The sequence below is a fragment of the Cnephaeus nilssonii genome (assembly GCF_951640355.1).
Source record: "Cnephaeus nilssonii genome assembly, chromosome: 6".
NCBI classification, from domain to species: Eukaryota; Metazoa; Chordata; class Mammalia; order Chiroptera; family Vespertilionidae; genus Cnephaeus; species Cnephaeus nilssonii.
In genome coordinates this window covers 44,674,570-44,697,618 of record NC_137077.1, presented here as the reverse complement: position 1 = coordinate 44,697,618, position 23,049 = coordinate 44,674,570, and the positions used below count along the sequence as shown (strand labels likewise).

Below are 23,049 nucleotides of genomic sequence, written 5' to 3'. Positions count from 1 at the left end.
TTGTAGTTTCATTTGTTCTTCTTGTTGATCTTTACTGATATTGGAGGACATATGAAGAGATTTGGATTTATCCTTAGCTATCATTATCAATACTTGCTCAGAAATTGATTTGAATCCTTTTCTAAAAAATGTAAAAATGTGACAGTGTCCCAAAATTTGCAAGAAAAACTGATCTCAGGCAAGATGAAAAATATTTTAAATTTCAACAGAAAAACAACTGCATACTGACCAAGGGAACTGAAAAAAGGAGGATCGTGCCATGGCCAGTGTGGCTCAGATGGTTGGATGTCATCCAGCATGTACTGAAAGGGTGTCGGTCCTATTCCTAGTCAGGGCACATGCATGGGTTGTGGGCTCAATCTCCGGTAGGGGGCATGCAGGAGGCAGCTGATCCATGTTTTGCTCTCACATGGATGTTACTTTCTTTCTCCCTCCCCCTTCCTCTCTAAAAACTAATTTAAAAAGGGAAGATCATGTTTATTAAGTATACACAATGATGCAAATGTTTCATTTTCATCCACATTTCATTCTTCCATGACAGAAAAGCAAATACCAAAATAAACTGAATATAGAAACAGACTTTTGAATCAATGTATAACAAACTATTAAACCAACAATTTTGCCCTGCCTGGTTGACTCAGTAATTAGAGCATGGGCCCATGGATCAAAAGATTTCAGGTTTGATTCCGGGTCAAGTGCACATACCTGGGTTGCAAGTTTCAATCCCCCGTTCTAGTTAGGGCCCATTTAGGAGGCAATCAATCAATGTATCTCTCTCACATCAATGTTTCTCTCCCTCATCCCTCTCCCACCTCTGTCCCTCCCTTCCACTCTTTCTAAAAACCAATGGGAAAAATATCCTCGGGTGAAGATAAATAAGTAAATAAATAAATAAATAAACTGACAACTTTTTTTTTAATTTGAAGCTTACTGCTCTCATAAAATAGTATGTAGTCATTAATTCATCAAAAATTTATTAAGTATTCACTGTGCATCTGGCATCATTCTAGATGCTTGGAATATAGACATTTGTTAGATATATGTCTTGAGTACAGACAAATATTCCATCCAAATAGGGCTAACATTCTCATGAAGGAAGACAAACAATGAAACTAATAATATACTTTTTTTTTAATCACAAAAGCTTTATATTTGGCTAATAATAAAATTTTAAATTTCACTTTTATTATCATATCAAAAATGTCCTTTTGTGTATTTCTATCTAACTATACTTAAGTTATATACTGGGGAGTATGCCTCCAATTTCTCATTTTTAGAAATATAAAGTCTTCAGAACACAGATGTCTAGAGGACATTACCAAGAAGAGATCCTGGATGTAGAGCTAGACAGAATAGCTTAGGAAACATTGAGTTGTCTCTTCTTGGAGACTGCATAATAAGTACATTTATTGGTGTAAGAGGAATCATTCCAATTTATTAGCTTTCATTGTTTGCTTCAAGTATAGGTGTGAGAAGAAGAGTTGTATACAGACTTTAAGCAGCCAAAATGAGAACTGTATTAAATGTTTGTTGGCTGATATCCAGCATTCAAGAAGCCTCATATTTTGAGAACCTTCCAAAGTGATGAGTAGCAGAGCCTGGCCTCAATAAAGACAATATAAAAGAATGGAAAAGTCTTCTCTCCACTTCATGGTAGCCACAACATGAAATACAAATCATTTTCATCCAAATGTAACTTTGCATGAAACTTTAAAATTTTAGGAAATAACAAAAATAGGTTAGTTATAGTAGTAGCAGTAGGAGTTGAGAAACTTGATTTTACAGACTTCTTGTAAACTCCTTTTCTTCAGAAATTAGCCAGGACTGAATTATGTTGCTTGCAAATAGTTACAATTTATAACAGTAATTCCATTTCTAAAAATATGCCCTATTATTGCACGTTGGCAAAAAATAGGATAAGGATTACAATAGTTTGTAACAACAAAAGACAGGAAAAAATCCTACATGTTAAAACAATAGGAAACTATTGTTATAGATACTTAAATTGGATAACTATATAAATGAAAAAAGTGAGTTAGAACTGTATCTGCTGATATGGAAGAAAAAAGAATGTAGAACAGTGATGTATATGATATATTTCTACCTATGTAATTAAAAAAAAGATCAGCTATATGCTTGCATATGAACAAAGTATTTCTGGAATGAAATTTAAAAATTGTAATAATGATTGCCTTTAGGAGAAACTTTCTCGTTTTTTAAGTTGTTTTAAAAAATGGTTAAGCGTCAACAAAGGAATCAAGAGGTCATTGATTTGAGTCCCAGTCAGGGCACATGGCCGGATTGAGGGCTGGATCCCCAGTAGGGGGTGGGGTGCAGAGGCAGCCTATCAATCTCATTGATGTTTCTATCTCTCTATTCCTCTCCCTTCTTCTCTCTCTAAAACAAACAAACAAACAAAAAACCCAAAACAGTGCTCTTGGTTACTTTAATAAAAAAAGGCTAATTATAAATAAATCTATTAAAGGGTACAAGATTTGTCCTGACTAGTTTTTCTCGGTGGTTAGAGCATCGACCTAAGTGTCACAGGTTCAAGTCCCAGTTAAGGGCACATACCAAGGTTGCAGATTCCACAGTCGTGGTAGTAGCATGCGGGTGGCAACTAATCGATGTGTCTTTCTCACCTCCATGTTTCTCTCTCTTTCTCTCTCTCTTCCCATCCTCCCTCTCTTCCATTCTCTGTAGAAATCAATGGGAAAAATGTCCTCGGTGAGGATTAAAAATAAATAAATAAATAAATAAATAAATAAATAAATAAATAAGATTGAAAGTGGAATGCAGAGATAAATTAATGGAATAGAATAGAGAAAACTATTATCTAATATAAAAAGGTAGCATTTCAAGTGTGGGAAACAAACTGTAAAGAAATCATTAATTCTGGGATAACAAATTTATTATTGGAAAACAAGACCAATTAATTTCCAGGAAAGTTAGAGATTTAAATGTAAATTTTAAAAAAGCAAACACAACCAACAGAAGTAAATACACGTTAATGTATTTATAATACTAGAGTAGGAGAAGGCCCTTTTCAGCATGAGATGCAGCACCCACAAAGGAAGAGTAATACATTTACCTCATAAAAATTTTAAAAATTGTATATGGCAAAAAGTAACATACTGCTAAATGATAAAAAAATAACCTGGAAAAATATTTCATATATATATGTGTATATACATATGTATGTTAGATTTTAAAGCATTTCAAGTCATTATGAAAGGGACCAATATTACAATATTTTTAAAGGAGCAAATTATATAATTTGTAAAAAATGAGGAAATATAGTGCTACAACCTTTCTGGAGGGAAATTTGATAATATGCATTAAAAAATGATTTTCATTTGATCTCAAAAATCTTTCCTTTAGCCATTACCCTAAGGAAATAAACAAGTTATTCAAAGATATACTCAAAAATTTACGAAACAACAACAAAAAACTGCACATTGCCATTTATATGATGAAAATCAAAACTATCCAACAGAGAACTGGTACACTAAGTTTTATGCAAGAGAATTCTATGTAGCCCATAAAATTGATATTGCAAAAGAATACTTAATAACATCATGCATATTTGACATCTAGAATTATAAAAGTGTAATATGCAAATCGACCAAACAGCAGAATGACCGTCCAGATGACTTTCCGGATGACCACGCTATGACACCCACTGGTGCCACGCCAGCCAAGGCTGTTGCAAGGTGATTGGCTGGAGGCCTGGCCATCGCCCCATGATCGCTCTGCAGAGGGAGGCCCAGGCCACTGGCTGGCTGGTGGGGCGATCGATCAATCAGGGGGCTCCATGATTGCCCCAAAGAGGGAGGCCCAGGCCACAGACCGGCGGGCTACGGCGGGTGGGTGGAGCTTCCCTCTGTGGGGGCCATCCATCATGGAGCCCTGGCTGGGTGGGTGGGGGCCTACCTCTTTGGGGCGGTCGATCGCAAGGCTCCCAGACTGTGAGAGGGCACAGGCTAGGCTGAGGGACCCCGTCCCCCCCCCCCCCCCCCGACCCCAAGTGCATGAATTTCGTGCACCGGGCCTCTAGTATTATAATAAACAAATTTAAATCTAATGGAGAACATGATTCTATTTATTTAAAATATACATCTCATAAGTAAATATATGCAAAGAAAAGTCTTAAAGCTATATAACAAAATGTCGACAGCAATTAGTGTAAGTAGTATGTGATTTAAAATTGTTTAAATTTATAGTTACTAATTTTCTACAGTAAATGTTTTATTTTATCAAGAAAATATAGAGTATAGGTAGAAAAGTTTTCCTTCTGAGTCTAGCATGATAAAAAAACGAGTTAAGATATACATAAGGTAGGAAAAGTAGTACAAAAAGAAATCATATATGTCCAACCTATGAGAGAAGGTGGGGGGTGAGGGGGTAAGATCAACCAAAGGACTTGTATGCATGCATATGAGCTAACCAATGGACACAGATGGGGGGAGGAGGGGAGGGCATGTGCTGGAGGGTGGGGACGGCCAAGGAGAGGTCAATGGGGGAAAAAGGAGACTTATGTAATACTTTAAACAATAAAGAATTTAAATTTTTTAAAAAAAGAAATCATATATGACAGTTTCTATTCTCTTAGTGTATTAGAAGAATATCTAAAAAGAGTACAGAAGGCAGGAGTGGGAATTGGGGAATTTCAGCAAAGTGACAAAACTTTAAAACAGCTTTTTTAGAGAAAGAGAATGTGATCATTTCTTGAGATGGTACCTAGGTAGTAGTAGGGTTATCTGGAGAAAGAGAGATTGTAGTTTAAATTGGAAGGAAGAAAATTGAGGTAGACAGGAAGTGGATAGGAAGGACAGAAAGGGGAATAGGAAGAATTTAAAGGGGAGAGGAAAAGAAAGAAGGAAGAGAAGAGCAAAGAGGAGATAGATGAGAAAGAAAATGGACCAAGAGGAAATCAATTGAGTAGTATAAAAGAGGAAGAGGGAGTAAAGCGTAGGAAAGAAGAAAAAGAAGACTGGGGAAGAAGAAAGCAGAGCAGAGTACTCTAAGAAAATAGTGAGAATATGAAAGTTCATTACCAAAAAAAAAAAGGGTTACCTAGAGACTGTAAGTATTATGGTTAGCTAGAAATTAGTGACTGCATGAAAAGAACAGACTTGAGGTGGTTGTACAGTGAGTAGAAATATATTATCCTTTATACCGTGAAGGTTCTAGATATAACTTTGATACTGGCACATGGAGGGTCCACAAGATGTGATGAAATATCCCAATACTAAAATATACCCTTCATATGTGTGTGGATTGAGTTCATATATGTGTGTATCATAAAAGATAACATTTACTTATATTTCTTAAATAATCTAAGAATTCTTCCTGGTTTTAAAACTTAATAAAATATAGAAACACCAAGAAAAAAGGACAGGAGTGTAAAATTACAAGAAAATTAAGCTTTAAAGAAAAAAAAAAGAAGTTAAGCTTCAAGCTGAAATAGGAAAAAGGATGGCACTTGTGATAAAAAGTCTTCTGGATATCTGAGAAAAGACATGGCAAGTATTATCATGCTAAATTACTCAAGACAAAAATAATAGCTAACTAGGCAGAATATTATGGAATTCCTTTTCAGAATCAGTTCTAACAGACCACATATGTTTCATTACTAAATAAGATGCACTTTGTTTTCTAACTTCAGACAGTAAAACTGAAGGTTCTGACCAAATGAGGAAGAAAAATCTATGACCCTCAGGGGAGCTGCTCTTGTTTAACCAGTTAAAGTACACAGGGCAAATGCTCTCTCTATCATTAAAATGACACCATCAGAACAAAGAACACACTTGGCGCTCTCCCTGGTGCTGCAATTGGCTTCAGCTGTCTGAGATAGAACTTAAAGACTAGTTTTTCTAATCATGAATCCAAGTTTACTAATTCTTTGCTGACCACTCTGCCTAAATTCTCATTAGCCTTATTTCTGCAAACTACACATTAACCCGTGCTTCTGTAAGTATGTTCTTTCAAACTTTATTAGGAAATGAATAAAATATAGAGGCAGAGCAATGGGTCTATAAAGACATTTTCTTTGTATTTTCCAATATTTAAAAAAGTAATTAATAACCAAAAAATAAAATCAAAGTACCAAAGAATACAAATAAAAGTGTATGTGCACGTGCACACACATGCACACACACACGAGATGCACTACATTAATCATATTCTATATGGTCAGCTAAATATATCTATAAATTAACCTTCCTAGAAAAAATATTGACTATTGATCTTACTTCATTTTATTGCTCTATCAACTCTTATAAAATATGTAAATCTTTAGATGTTTTTCTCCCTTTCGGATCTATAATTGACAATTATTCCACTGCCTAAATAGTATACATTTTATTATATGTACGTCTTGAAAAAGTCATTATTAGGAATCCTTCCAGAATCTAAGCACCTACCATGAACTAAGGAGGATAACCAGAATTCCCTAAGTCACAATGTGGAAATCACTAAGAGTAAATGTTTTGAATTTAGAAAATGGCTACTACTTATATAGGGGGAAAGGGTGATAGAAGGTACTTTTCCGCTGCACTTCAGAATGTGCCAACAAAAGTAAAACCCACAAAGAATCAAGATAATGCAAAACTTCGTTTGAATAACTTGTGCATTCCAACAGATACCATGATTTTAATAGAGTTTACAATGAAAACCGTATTAAATTAAGCCATTAATAAAATCATTAAGTTTGCAACGGAAAAAAATATGAATAGGTTTAGGAAGGATTGTCTACAGTAAGTATAACAGAAATAAAGAATTCTCATCAAATGTATCATTTTAGTACAAATGGCCTATTAAGTGATTTAATTTTCCTTGGAACTGTTGGTCCTTTGAAAAAGAGGTGATTCCTCTCATAAAGAGTTTACCTGAGAAGCTCATCCATATAATCAATTGTTGGGAATCTATTTGTCTAAAAATATTTACAATGAATATTTCTTATACTACCTAGTGATGTAAAAATTATGTCAGAATAGTTTTTGGAAATTTTTGTCACTAAACCATGTTTCTTATTTTTAATCATTTGTTCCGGTTAAGACAGAGGAAAGAAGACATAACGTAGGACAACAGAATTCTTTCTTGCCTGAAAGCATGGACAAGTAAAAGGAAACTGCTGAAGAATCCTGTCCACTTCTCCTATCCCAACACCATCTTCTTTGTGGCCTAAGGTATCTTTCAAAACACTTAGGAGCTCTAAGTCTGAACACTTAATAGCTCTTAGAGAAGTCTGAACACTACTGCTTTAAGAATAAAATATTTAAGCTGATTATTGACATAACATTATTTAACAAATCAGAACAAATTAGAATCAAAGACGACTAGGCATGTAATGTTGAAAAGCAAAAAAAAAAAAAAAAAAAAAAAGTCCATCCTTAACCTTTCTAAATCTAAGAATTAAAATTCTGTTAAATGGTAAAAATCTATTGTAAGAAAGTTGCTGATCTAATTCAGCGATTCTCAGTTGATGGCAGTACTATGCCAGGGATAGTTCGGAGAAGTGTGGAGCCATTTTCGCTTGTCACAATGACTAAAAGAGCCTACTGCTAATCAGGAGGCAGGAGCCAGGGATGCTAAACATGCTACAATGCACAGATAAAGATTTGTACTATCCCAAATGCCAACAGTATTTCCATTGAGAAACACTGACCTAATTCAACTATAAAGGTAAACATTAAGAATTTCCAATAAATTTCCAATGAACTGGGAAATTCCCAAAGAATATTTCACTCATTCTACAAAAGACCTCAAGAGTCCTGAGGCACTGTCTCCAATGGAAATTAAAGCCCTAGAATAATTGAATTATACCATCTAGAAAATGACAATACATTCTTTTATGCAGTTTAATAAGATGCTGCTTCCTACAAGTTTCTCTTGCCCAACCCAACCAACCAACAAACAAACAAAACAAGAAAACAAAACAAAAACCCCGAAACATCCCATAATGAATAAAGGGTGGAAGAGATGTTTGTATTAGTAACTAACTGTAGAAGAAACTTACATATTAAAATATAGTATCAACTTCTGATCACTTTGCTTAAAAGTAGTAAAAAAATTAAATCCCAATGTTTCCTTACAAGTATTGAACTGTCAAATCATTAGAAAAGAATGCACTTTGCTAAAAATTTGGATTGCCATACAGTCACATTAGTAAATAAATTTACAATTTTTCAAAATTATAGTAGGGCTTGGTAAAAGAAACAAATAAAATGAACATATGCTATTTTTACTATTATTGTTCTACACATTAGACTTCTTTAAAGTAAGATAATGAAAGGACACATTAAACTGGAAGTTTCAGGTTGTTATTTTATCAGAAAATGCATTTGTGTGTGTGTGGTTTTTAATGTTAGAATTTATTAAGAAAGCTGTCAATTTGAACAGGAGGGAAAATTTGTTTTTGAAAAGTAACATCTACAGGAAACAGCCAAAAAGGCACAGAGTGCCTGTTAAGCCCTCCTACATCAAAAAGTGGCTGGAAAGGCAACCTGGGAGAGACCTCGTGCTAACCCAGGAATGCTTTGTAAGTCTTCAGAATACCTGAATTCTAAACTTCATTATAGTAAAGGCCAAAAACATTTTTTCAAACCCTGGAGGCCCCTAAAGAGGTGAATTTGGACGGTTTCACAGTGTGGAATCTGTGGCGACCTTTGTCCTTGTAGGAGAATAGCAGCATCTGCCAGGTGGGGTGTCTACACTCAGGCCACCAACCACAGGAGCCACCCCTGTAAAGGCTGTAAGAGTGGACTGGGCTAGAAGGGGCACTGAACAATGGCAAAAAGGCATGAGTCCCTGTTCAAAGCAATCATCTAAGTTTCGACTCATGTTTTTCTTTGAGGCAAAACTTCAAGGATGATGGATTGAATTTAGAATGAACGTTCTGGGATAAGAATGGATGACACACATCACAGAACTGTTTTCAAGTTCAGTAACTTGAAAAAATCAGTGGTTTTTGTACAAATGTCTTCTAGTAGACCACCCAGCCTCTATAACAGCAGGAAGTTCACCAAGGAAGGACTGCACAGAAACCTCAGGTGAGACTCTTCACTACAGAGCTCCTCCTCGTTGGGGTTGGCTAATAATATTGATCTAGGTCATGAAATTAGTATCTCATGATAAATATTTTTACTGTGAAGACTGCATATTTAAAGACACAATGGCATTTTAAAATCCAGTAAGTAGTGACTTCAGGATGTAAACAAAGCTGCAAACTAGAAGCTTCTCAAAACTCCTCCTCGTCTTCTTTAATTTCAGAAATTCTGTCTATAGATTTAAGGATTTCAGCAGTAAGGTTCAGAGTTTCAGCTCCAGAAACCAGCAGCTTTGTGGGGGCCATGTGGGTTGTTCATGACCATGTGGGGGTCCTGCAAGGCAACATCTGCGTTCTGCTTGACCACCGTAAGGCTGGTGCCCTGGCCCGGGCTTCCTTCTCGCGCTTGAAGTTGGAAACCTGTGCCTGGAGCAAGTTTTATGTTTCATGACTTGATTTTTTGCACGTTTGGTCATCAGCTCCAGGTTCTGCTCCATCTGCTGAACCATGGATTCCAGGTCGTGGTAGTCACTCTCCTCCTTGATTTTTTTCTTATAATTTTCACTCAAGCATCCTCATTATTTCGGTTTGTGTCTCAGAGAAGCTCTGAACCTCGGTTAGCTTTCTTAGCTTAAAATTCTCATCTTTCAGTGCTTCGTAACTTATCTGCAGCATTGGAAGGTGTCTGTCCCTCAGAGATTCTCCGAAGGCTGCAAAGTCTGTGCTGGGGCTCCCCGCTGGAGAGACATGAGAGTCTGAGTCACTCAGCGTCCACAGGGGTAGGAACTCGGCTCTCCAGTGAAAAAATGACTGCTGGTATTCCAGTCCACGGATTGGGAGGTCAGAAGCTGCAGTGTAGTCCCAGTGAATGCCTCATGGTTTCCTTTGAAGTCCACTGTGTTGACTGTCATCTTTCAAGAGGCTGAGGTTTTTGGTTTTTGGAAACTCATGGATTTACCTCTTCGAGATCTCCAAGTTTATCATTTCCAAAATGTGTCTCCTGGGTCCCTGATGGATCTTGCTTAGTGCACTTTCTCTTTCTGTGCAGACAAAATCCTCTAGAATGACAAGGCTGCTGGCCCAAAACAGTGGGGTGATGCCTGGGTAGCATGTAGCCCGCCATCGCAGCAGGCCTGGGGGCATCCCCTTCCTAGCCCAGCAACCTAGCCATGGTTCCAGGCCAGATGCCCTCACTGCCAGAGACCCCGCCCCCATTACCCGAAGCTGGGCCACCACTCCCAGCCTCTCACTGAGGCTTCTGCTCCAGAAAATATGTTACTTGAAGTATAAATGAAAAAATTTGAAGGGGTGTGTGTACTTAAAGAAACACCAATCTGCAATTGTATTTTATTTCCAAAAATGGCAGAACAGGTCATTTAGATTAATGCGCCCTCCTACTAAAAATCTGAAAAAATACTATATTCATTTTTTAAGTTGCTCAAAGGCATTAAAGAATGAGAATGTAGTGAAAACTTATGGGATCAAAAGATAGAAATCCAGAAAGGGAAATTTAGCATTTGGGTTCATGTCTGCTTTGAGGGAATTGTAGAAAAGTTGGTTTGAGGCTAAAAAGTATGTTTGACAGCTAGAAAGTCTAGGGAAAAACAAACAAAACCAACCCCTTTTTTTATTGTGATCCTGAAAAATTCCACTGTAGTATTAAGATGAACAAAAAGTAAAAGAGCTGCAGACTGATTTGGAGTCATTTAGGGAGCTCAGAAAATTCTAATCCCTGAAATTGGATTAAAGTGATCCTAGACTGCTAATGCCCCCCGGAGTACTGTCACAAGCAAACTATTCAAAATAAATTCTGAAGAAAAAAAATATAATCCCAGGTCTCAAATTAAGTCTGCAAATGGGTTTCAAGTACAATCCAGTATACAATCAAGAGACAACCAGAAAAATCATGAAGCAACAGATACAAGAACTAACAAGAACAAAAGACAGTAAAAATACACTCTAAGGAGATCCAGATATTGGGATTACCAAACACAGACAGTATTTTAAGAAATCCATACTTGATTTTCCCAGGTAAAATTACTTAAAACCAAAGATTAAAAAAATTTAGTAAAGACAGTAAGAAGAAAAATAGGAAAGAGTTTCTTTAAAGTAGCAAGATAAGACATTCAAGCACTCATCAGAAACAATGGAAAGTAGAGGTAATAAAATGAAATTTTCACTGTGCTTTAAGAAAATAGCTGCAAATTTCAAATTTGATAACCAAAAGTTAAATTTAATAATTATTATTATTATTATTATTAGTAATATTAAATTTAATAATAATAATTAATATTATTAGTTTAATGATAATCCTATTTATAAATAACCATCAACTCTTGCCAGTCATATTACTCTGAATAGCAGAGATGAATTATATAACAGTATTAATCTTATGGTCACCTGTATAAAAATTAGGGAAAAGAGAAGAATTTTGAGATTAAATCCCAAATTTAATCCAAATAAAAATTCCTATATATTTTTTCGAACTAAAAGAACATGACAGTGAATCGATATGACACCAAAAAAAATGTAATCAAAGTTATGGAACGATAAGAAAAAAATGTAGAAATAATCATCTTGATTTCATCTCCTTTGCAATGTCTGTCTTATTGCTTCAAAACAAATATGGTGGTTGGTCAGAATAGAGGAAAATGTTAACTCAGCTAAACTGAATTCATCCAGTCAGTAATTTTTCCTGTCTATATCATTTCCACTAAATTTTAGATCTTACTGATACTCTATGAAATTGATTTTCAACTTGTGTGCCACAAGAATTTTTAAAACATGCAATAATACCTGGCTATTTAGTCAGGGGTATTGATCACTTTCCACCCTTAGATTGTCAAATAAAAATATGACAACATCCAACACAACAACTGTTGTCCAGTATGAATGAATGAAAATTATAACTTTTTAAAATATTTTTTTGGTGTAATGCAGAATTTTAGTAAATCACTTGTGTGCCATGAGATGAAAAAGGTTGAAAATTGCTTCTCTCTGGAAACAAGGAGGAAGGGCAGTAACATTCTGAACACACAGTTGGTGGTCAATAAATGCTTGCTGAGTACACAAATCATATTTTAAAGTTTCTTTTCTAGATTTAAAAATCTCCATTTCTCCAGTTTTTCTTCATGTGGTTTAATATCCAAACTTTGATCCTTTTTGGATTCATTAGAAACTCCCCTGGTAACATTTTCATTCTCCCCAAATTAGATCATGTATCAGCACTGAGGGGTCTAAATTTAAACTATCACCAACAAAAGATAAATGTACTGAGAAATTCTGGTATTTTTATTCTCCAATAAATATAAATACTATAGATAAATCCATGCATACTTCCATAAACAGAATACTGGCAAATAGTGAAATCCATTGCCTAACAATAATACATACAAGTAGAAACAAGGTATTGCTTTATACTTTCTATTTTAGTTAAATACTACAGGCCCAGTGCACGAAAATTTGTGCACTGAGGGGAGGTCCCTCAGCCCAGCCTGCACCCTCTCACAGTCCGGGACCCCACGAGAGATGTCCACCTGCCAGCTTAGGCCCGCTCCCCGGTGGAGCAGGCCTAAGCTGGCGGTCAGACATCCCTCTGGCAGCCCGGGAGCCCTCGGGGGATGTCCGCCTAAGCCACAGTTGAACATCCTTAGTGCCACCACCACCCAGCCGTCAGCCCGGCTTATGGCTGAGCAGAGCTCCCACTGTGGGAGCGCACTGACAACCAGGGGGCAGCTCCTGCATTGAGCATCTGCCCCTTGGTGGTCAGTGCGTGTCATAGTGACCAGTCGTTCTGCTGTTAGGGTCAATTTGCATATTACCCTTTTATTATATAGGATAGTGATTATATAATTACTAGAGGCCCAGTGCATGAAATTCATGCACAGGGGGAGGGGTGTGTGTCCCTCAGTGCAGCCTGCACCCTGTCCAATCTGGGACCCCGCGAGGAATGTCCGACTGCCCGTGTAGGCCCGATTCCGGTGGGATCGGGCCTACACGGGCAGTCAGACATCCCTTGCACTATCCAGGACTGCTGACTCCCAACTGCTCGCCTGCCTGACTGCCTGAATGCCCCTAACCACTCCCCTGCCAGCCTGATCGACGCCTAACTGCTCCCCTGCCGGCCTGGTCACCCCTATTTTCCCTCCCTTGCCAGCCTGGTCGCCCCCAACTGCCCTCCCCTGCTGGCCTGGTCACCCCTAACTTCCCTCCCTTGCCAGCCTGGTTGCCCATAACTGTCCTCCCCTGCAGGCCTGGTCACCCCCAACTGCCCTCCCCTGCAGGCCTGGTCACCCCCAACTGCCCTCCCCTGCTGGCCCAGTCACCCCTAACTTCCCCCCTTTGCCAGCTTGGTTGCCCCTACCTGTTCTCCCCTGCAGGCCCAGTCGCCCACAATTGCCCTCCTCTGCTGGCCTGGTCACCCCTAACTGCCCTCCCCTGCCTGCCCAATCACCCCCAACTGCCCTCCCCTGCAGGCCTGGTCACGCCCTACACTACAGGCCTGGTCCCCCACAACTGCCCTCCCCTGCTGGCCTGATCACCCACAACTGCCCTCCCCGGCCGGCCATCTTGTGTCCACATGGGGGCGGCCATCTTGTGTGTTGGGGTGATGGTCAATTTGCATATTACCTCTTTATTATATAGGATGATAGTTCATATTTTCTAGAATATTTTGAGCTTTGCTTGCCTCACACTCTTGATATGTTTATCTTTAAGGCTTTAAAATCAAGATACAAAATAACAAAATTATACAAAATATTAATTTTAGAAACATGACAATGGTCTTCCATAACCCAGTCATAAGCATAATTCTTTTTCTCTTCCTTAAGGTCACCCAGCAAGGTGGCTACTAAGACCAGCAATAAAATAAAATATATGAATACAACATACAAAAATATCAATATTTTCATTTTCAAATGAAAAACTTTCAAAGGTTCTTGAGAAAATAGTTACTAGCAAAATATAAACTCTTTCAATAACACATCTAAAGAATTTGTTCATAAACGACCAAATGCTAAACTATAAAACAATTTTATAAATATACTAGAAGCCTGGTGCACAAAATTCGTGCACGGGGGGAGGGGGTGTCTCTCAGCCCAGCCTGCACCCTCTCCAATCCAGGACCGCTTGGGGGATGTCCAACTGCTGGTTTAGGCCTGATTCCTGTGGGATCGCTAGCTCCTAACCGCTCACCTGCCTGCCTGCCTGATCGCCCCTAACTGCCTCAGCCTTGTCCCCCGCCACTGTGGCTTTGTCCGGAAGGACGACCAGAAGATGTCCTGTCAACCCAGTCTAATTAGCATATTACCCTTTTATTAGTATAGATTAGTCAGCTCAGACAGCCATAACAAAATATCATAAATTTGTGTGGCTTAAACAACAGAAATGTATTCTTCTCACAGTTCTGGAGGCTTGAATTTGGGGCCAGGGTACCAGCATAGCATCATCCCATACACCAGAAAGTGGTGGATCGATTGCCAGTCAGGGCACATGCCCAAGTTGCAGAGTCAATACCCAGTCCAGTGAGTGCAGGAAACAACAGAACAGTGTTTCTCTCTCTCTCTACCTTCTTCTCTCTGAGATCATTTAAAATGAATGATAAATAAATAATGTTCTCTAAGTATGGTTTTAACAGGAAAGACATTAGTGACCTATGAAGTGAAAAACTTGTTATAACACATATATACAGCATGACCCCATTTAAAAAATTTTTTATTGATTTCAGAGAAGGGAGAAGAAGAGATAGAAACATGAATGATGAGAATCATTGATCAGCTGCCTCCTGCATGCCCCTACTGAGGATCAAGCCCGAAATTTGACCACGAATCATATCATGACCTCCTGGTTCATAGATCGATGCTCAACCACTGAGCCCCACCAGCTGGGCTCCATTTTTATCAATACCAGGCACATGAGGTACATTGGCAAGATCTCACTCCTAGATGAAAGTCTGAAATTGCCCAAACTCCTTTGCAGCTAGGTATCTGGATATGAATTCATTTCTGCCGATTGGATGCGCTTGCACAATATTTTGAAGGCAGAAGTGGGGCAGAGGCATCTTCCCACAGTTTGGGCTGTTTGCTGCTGGTGATCATGTTTGCAGAGATGTGGAGGTTTTCTGCAGGGAATCCAGGCTGTGAACAGGCAGTTGTGGCAGAGGCAGTGCCCAGTGACCTGTTTTGTGGGAGCTGGAGGGCACTTGCAGGGGCAGCATTTTCCCGATTCCCGGGTCGCAGCTGTGCCAGAGTGTCCTAGAATTCAGTTGTGGCTGAGGGGGCAGCTACTCCTGCGGGGCAGGGAGTTTTTCCTGGGGGCCCAGCCGAATACCCACTCCTCCAGCTTTCCAATGATTTCCCAAGCACCAATACCCTGTGCTAAATTCTTTCCTGCCTAAAATAGCAAAGATCTAAAAACATTCTGGATCCTCTTGCTTTCAACGAAAACAATGCTGCACAGGGTTCAGGTCTGAGAACTGGGTGAGGTGTTGCGGAAGACTCCCTTCTTTGAGTCTCAGCTTCCTCTTCTGTAGAACAGAGAACAAAGATTATCTGTTCATAGTTACTGAAGACCATGGCAGCCGTGTTTCCCGAAGATGGCCACATTTCCTATCCCTTCTGTGGCCTTGCCACTTCCACCACGTCCTCTCTCTTGAAGTGGGGCTGACTTCTGAATTCCAAGGCTAAGGCCGAAAAGGCGTGGGGCTGCAGCCCCGCCCACCCTGTCAGGGTTTCCAGCTCCGGCCCCGCCCACGCCACTCGCTCTGTCGGGTGCAGGGCCTTTCCCTTCTGGCTCGCTTCCCCTTCTGTCTGCGGCCTAGTGCCTCGCTACACATCATGGCCTGCCTGCTGGTGCTGCTGGGTCCAGCGGGCAGGGTAAGAGCCCATGTCAGGCCTCACACCTCTTGGCTCTATTCCTGCCACTGTTCCGACCGGGGCCAGACGCTCAGGTGCTGAGCGCAGCCCGCGGGGACTGCTATGGCCACCAGGAAAGCCTCCCCACCCCATCCCCGACTCCAGCTCCCCGATCCCAGGTCCACTTCCACCAAAGGAGAGCTTTGCCTACACAGCTGCCTGAGACTGAGACCGAGCAACTCCAAGGTCTCCGGACCCCAAATTTCTGCCAGCCTAGGCAGTTGGCCGGCTGGCCCCACCCTGATTGGGGTGTTGGGGGCGATCTGGCCCGGATCAGGCCGGTTCGCTGGCTGCAGTGGGTGTCATAGCGACCAGTAGTTATGGTCATAATGGCATTATGGTCTCTGGCTTTTTATATATATAGATTTGTTTCATTCTAGAAGAACTCTATATTAAATAATAAAATTGTTCATCTATCTATAATACTAGGTAAAGAGATGTTTAGATAGACAGACACACATACGTATACACTTGTGCACCTGCATACTCATGCACTAGGGTGGCATTTCATAAAATGGGAAGAAATTATTTGGGGATGACAGAAGAACAAATCTGTTCTCTTTACTTTCAAATACAGTTACTTAAGTAATAAAGGATCTAACATAAAGAAAAATATTAAGGAAATAAGAGTAGAAGTGATATAATAAAAAAGCAGATGCAATTCTTCCCAGAAAAAAAAAACCTCAAATTTTCACTGGGCACATGTCATCAGAAAAAAGAATATATTTCACAAGCTTCTCATATCTAGGTGTGGCCATGTGCCTAAATTCTGGACAGTTTAAGATCTAAACAAAATTACCTACAACAGCTTCCAGAAAGCTTTCTTAACAGACAGCTCGCATTTGTCCTCTCAGCCTTCCTCTTCTTCATTCCTTTCTCTTTCCTGCTGACTAGAATACAGATGATAGATGAAACTAAAGAAGCCATCTAGGTTTGTAAGGTAACCTAGGCAATGGAGGCTTATGCATGGCAGAGTAATGAGATAAAAGGAACCTGGCTCCCTGAATACTCTGTTTAACAGAGCTACTACTACTATACTAGCCCTTTTTCACCTACTTCCAGACTTTTAGGTGATGCCAAAATAAACTATATTCTTTAAGTCACTGTTATTGGATGTCTCTGTTATTTAATCCAAATATAACTCTAACTGCAAAATATGAAATATGAAAAATACTGTCAAAATGGTGGTATGTGAATGGTATGTGGATGTCTCTGTTATTTTAATCAATTAGAAGCTAACAATATGCCTTTTAAAAATTATTAACATTCTCAGCCAGTGTGGCTCAGTGGCTGACCGTCAACCCTTGAACCAAGAAGTCACTTGGGGTCATGCAGGAGGCAGTCTATGGATGTTAATCTCCCATCAATGATTCTATCTCTCCCTCTCCCCTCCTCTCTCTAAAAATCAATAAAAACATATTTTTAAAAATTAACATAAAATTCATGTTACATCAAATTAACCATTTTAAGTATACAATGCAGTGATATTTAGAACATTTCCAACACTATACACTATCGCCTCTAATTACGAATATTTATTACCACAGAGGAAACCCTGCACAAGTTAGTCACTACAATTCCACTTTTACCCTTGCCCCTGGCAACCACTAAACTGCTTTCTGTCTCAAAACAGGATTTGCCTATTCTGGATTCTTAATATAACTCAAATCATACAATATATGACCATTTGTGTCTGGCTTCTTAGGCATGTTTTCAAGGTTCATCCATGTTGAAGCATGTTATCAGCACATTCCATTTTATGATCAAACTAGAGACCCAATATACAAAATTCCCAGGGCCTCCCTTTGTTCCATGCCGCCCCCTGGTGGTCAGTGCATATCATAGCAACCGATCGAACTCCTGGTTGGTCGAACTCCCAAGGGGACACTTTGCATGCTGGCTTTCATATATATACAAGGTAATATTCCATTGTATGTTTTACCATATTTTATCTATTCATCAGTTGATGGACATTTGAGTTATTTACACATCTTAGCTATTGTGAATAGTGCTGCTATGCACATTTGTGAACAAATGGTTTGAATATTTGTTTTAAATTTTTATGGGTACTACCTAGGAGTGGGATTGCTTAGTCATTGGGTAATTCTATGTTTAACTTTTTGAGGAATTGTAAAATTTTTTCTACAGTAATTGAACAATATGCTTCTTGATCTCATATCATATTGAAGAAAACAGTGAAAACAGTAAATCTGATCAACTTTGACCATTCAGTATACATTATGCCAGAATTGCTTTAATAAAATGGCAATGAGTAAAAGAATTTGCTTTTCTAAATTTAAATGTAATCTAGCTGTCAAGGGAAAATACGTAAGGTTTGGAAATAGCTAACAATTATTTAATTTCATGATAATCATATCTGGAAAAATAATTTCTGTGGTTTTACAGACTGTTCAAGTATCATACATTGAGTGATACATTTAATATTTTGAAATGTCTAAGAATTACTTTGAGACTGAAATACCATGATTTTTAATGCTAAGGTAAGTTATGACATGTTAACAATATTAAGTTAGGAACTCTGAAAGACAGCTAAACTAGTTCTGTTAGTAGTAAGCCAACCCAAAACTTTTTCCAAGAAGAGGCCAGTTTGGGCACCCCGATTTTCTGAATCCTATCTAATAAAAGAGTAATATGCAAATTGACCATCACTCCAACACAAAAGATGGCTAACCCCATGTGGTCAAAGATGGCTGCCCCCATGTGGACACAAGATGGCCACCAAAGATGGCCAGCAGGGTAGGGCAGTTGGGAGGGACCAGGCCTGCAAGGAAGGGCAGTTGTGGGTGATCAGGCCAAAAGGGAAGGGCAGTTTGGGGGAACCCAGGCCTGCAGGGGAGAGCAGTTGAGGGGGACCTGGCCTGCAGGGGAGGGCAGTTTGGGATGACTAGGCCTGCAGGGGAGGGCAGTTAAGGGTGACCAGGCCTGCAGGGGAGGGCAGTTAGGGGCAATCAGGCTGGCAGGGGATCAGTTAGGCATCAATCAGGCTGGCAGAGGAGTGGTTAGGGGGTGATCAGGCTGACAGGCAGAAGCGGTTAGGGGCAATCAGGAAGGCAGGCAGGCGAGCAGTTGGGAGCCAACAGTCCTGGATTGTGAGAGGGATGTCCGACTGCCCGTTTAAGCCCGATCCCACCGGAATCGGGCCTAAACGGGCAGTCGGACATCCCTTGAGGGGTCCCAGATTGGAGAGGATGCAGGCTGGGCTGAGGGACACACACCCCCATGCACGAATTTCGTGCACCGGGCCTCTAGTAGTAAAATAATGATGATGATGAAGATATTATACACAAAGACCACCAAACACACACGGAAACAAACTACCGTGAGTGCTCATTAACATAAACAATAATTCATTAGATATAAAATAAACATGTAGAAAACACTTAAAGAAATGTGGAATCAAAGTAGTTGAAATAAAACCCCACAAAGCCAAAAGAGAGAGAGAGAAAAATCTTAAAAGCAGCCAAAGAGAAAATGCAGATCACCAACAAATAAATGACAGTTAGGCCTAAGCTGCCCATCACCAATAACTTTAAGGCAGTAGATGTGGAATAATGTAATCAAAATTATATTAGAAAACAAAGCCTGTCATAGAAAATCATGTCCTCAGCAAACTATCTATCAAGAAAAAGGATAAAAAGAGGATTTTCAGCCCAGCCCACGTGGCTCAATGGTTGAGCATTGACCTATGAACCATGAAGGTCACAATTCTATTCCCGGTCAGGGCATATGCCTGGGTTGCAGGCTTAATCCCCAGTGTGGGGCATACAGGAGGCAGCAGATCAATGATTCTCTCTCATCACTGATGTTTCTGTATCTCTCTCTCCCTCACCACCTCTATGAAATCAATAAAAATATATTTAAAATTTTTAATTTAAATAAAAGATTTTCAGACCAACAAATACAATTTATCACAAAAAGACCTACACTAAAGGAAATGCTAAAGTATGCACTTCAAGAAGAAAGAAAATTAACAGGAGGAAGGTCTAAGAGAGCCAATAAATGGTGGACAAATAAACTGGTAAAACTGAAAGTAAATATAAAAAAATTCACATAAAATAATTGGGAACACTTGGGTAATGGTTATACCTGATAATAATTCAATAAATTGTACACTTATGCTGTGAGTACTTTTGTTTGTAAAATGTTTATTGACAAATCTTTGCTCAAATGATTAAATATTTCCCACAAAACCTACATTGTTCAAATAAAATAATGAAGATAATTACGTCATTTTTAAAATAAAGAATAGAACTGTCCAAAATAACAGCATTAAGATCCATTAAAAAAAAAAAGCAAGCTATGATCAAAGATCTGAAAGAAGACTTAAGAGTGAAAGTGTGCTAAGGTCCTTTTATTGTTCAAGAGCAGATGAAGTTTTAACTTAAAGACTGTTAATACATATGGCACCATTTCCGGGGAAGCCTGAAAAACAACAGATATAAGAGCATACAATTTCTAAGTTAGGTGTTTATAAATGGAATAAAAACTGATTAATCAAAACCTAAGTTTTTTTTTAAAATCACAATCTAAAGCAGGAAAAATGAAACATTTAAAGAAAGATAGTAAAAAAAAAGTCCAAATATACCAGTAATCACAAATAATAATGACATTAATGAACTCAAGAGTTTAGAGCCAGATAATTAGATTTGATTAAAAAACAAAATAGAAGGATATGATCCTATATAATAAAAGCCTAATATGCTAAGTGTCCAGTCATCCATTCAACCAAAATCAAAGCGTAATGTGCTAATGATATGCTAAAGCCATTCAACTGCTTGCTATGACATGCACTGACCACCAGGGCGCAGAGAATCAACGAGTCGACAAGTCGCTATGACGTGCACTGTCCACCAGGGGGCAGCTGGCAGCCGGGGAAAGTAGGCCCCGGCTGGCAGCTGGAAGGCCCTGATCAGTCCTGATCGCCGGCCATGCCTAGGGACCCTACCCGTGCACGTATTTCATGCACTGGGCCTCTAGTGTTACTTATAAGATACCTAATTCGTAAGTATAGAGAAAGGTCCAAAAGTTATAGCAGTTATATTCTAATTACATAAATTGAGAGTTGCTATATCAGTAAGAGAGGAAATAGGTTTAAAACAAATAATAATATTTGGTTTAAAGAGGGTCACTAAATAATGATAAAAGTTTCAATTTACCAGAAAGATATCATAGTTCTAAACTTGTATGCCTTGTGTTATAAAATAACACCAAAATATTTAAAGCAATAGTTGTTAGCACTTACAAATTTCAAACAGAATATACAAATCTACCACTATTGTGGGAGATTTTAACACATCTCTTATTTGTTGATAGTTCAGGAAGACAAAAAAAATTAATAAATATATAGAAGAGTAAAGTGACTATCAAGGTTAATCTAATAAACATATTTAAATTAGAGAATACACATTCTTCTCAAGCACCTGGGAATTATTTATAATAACTGACCACATACTAGGCCATAAAGAATGTTTTCAACAAATATCAAAACTAGGATCACATGGACCACATCTTTTGACCATGCTATTATATTAAGAAGTCAGTAACAAAAGATAAACAAAGAATTATTGGCCCAATGGAAGGGCTATAAACCAGAAGAATCAGCCTGAGACCCCATGTCCTGACTTGCATTTAATCTAAAATGCACCAGCCTTCCACTAGGCAAATAAAAAATTAACTTTGCACATTATTCTCAGGGAGGGTATCTGAAAAAGGAGTATGGTGTTCTACTTTGCTTATAAAATAGTCACATGTTGTCAAGTGTATTTTATAGATGAGGAAACGGAAACTTAAGGTAGTGCGTTTTAGAGTTAGTATTTGAAGTGTAGTTGTCTACTTATGGAACCTATAACTTACATACTATTTTAAACTTTGTAGTAGGCATTTAATAAATGTCAAATGAGTGAGTAACAGGGTATCAGACTTGCTTGAGTATCAGATCAGATAAATGAAGACAAATGAACAGAATAGTAACAATTTTGATGTGTGTTGCTCTAAGTTTTTAGGATGGAAAAGTCATTTTATATACATACATAATCCTTTCTTAAGAGGAAACTACTTTACATTAGGTGACTATCAATCTGTACTCTCATATAAGATTGCCTTTAAGTTTACCTTTATTTTCCACAAGAGAAAGTTCTTAAACAGCACAGATTATATTCTTTAAATAATTTATTTTTTTCAGAATTCCTTCTATCACTGCTAAAAAAGAAAGAAAAGAATCATATGCTGGAAAATCTTCAGATTGAAGAACACAAAATAAGAGAAATTTCCTCAAAATTTTTCATTATGTGACTATTATAAATACCCATACTGTAAAGGAGAAAAAGAATAAACAAAGATAAGATCCCATAAAAACATGTTAATTAGAGCTTCATCTATATGACTTTTCTTAAAACTTTTCAGAAGTTCTAAAGTTAGTTGATTGTTCTGATATCAGAGTAAAATACCTCTTTAAAAGAAAGGAGAAAAGAACTAGATAAAAGCACGAATTTTGGTATCTGCCCAATAGCAGCATTGTGATAGAAAGAAATTTCTATAAGATGCAAGGCATGGCATGAATCAATACAATCTTCTTCTTCCCAGGTATTACTGGAAAAAGAATTCTAGGCATTAAAAGATCCATTACAGATTTATCTGTAGTCAATGCTTGATCTTCTTGAGTGCTATTAATGGTATCTACATTTTTCTAGACAGTAAATATAGGTTTCATAAAATAACTCAAAAGCTATTCTTTCCTGTTTTATTACATAAACAAGTATTAAGGAATTCTTAAGGAAACTACTGTTGATTTTCTAAAGAATATAAAATATCTCTGAAGCAGATGAGACTTTTCTTCCAAAGGAACCACAGTGATGCACTGTTCACATTCCTGTACATTAATAATCAAGCAGGCAAATGTTAGCTTTTACTCTTTTTCCCGAAGGCAAACAAATTTAACTTCAAATGGCAGATCACAAAGTAGATTTATTTACTTATTAAACTAAATAAACTCTAGCACTAAAATATAGTGTAAACGGACTTAGTACTCAATTTTATAGTTCTTAATCAAGAACAAAAGAATTTCACATG

General features: G+C 38.2%; 1 protein-coding gene and 1 pseudogene across 2 annotated transcripts in view; both read right to left on the bottom strand.

Moving 5' to 3' along the window:
• The window catches only part of ARID2 (AT-rich interaction domain 2), a 184,325-nt gene that overhangs the window by 99,135 nt on the left and 62,141 nt on the right, over positions 1-23,049 (bottom strand). The gene's annotated exons all lie outside the window — the stretch shown is intronic.
• On the bottom strand, positions 8,502-12,422 carry LOC307101972 (endosome-associated-trafficking regulator 1-like; annotated as a pseudogene). Its single transcript has 2 exons — positions 12,386-12,422; positions 8,502-9,921 (listed from the first exon to the last, which is right to left on the bottom strand). The product of its transcript is annotated as an endosome-associated-trafficking regulator 1-like (transcript).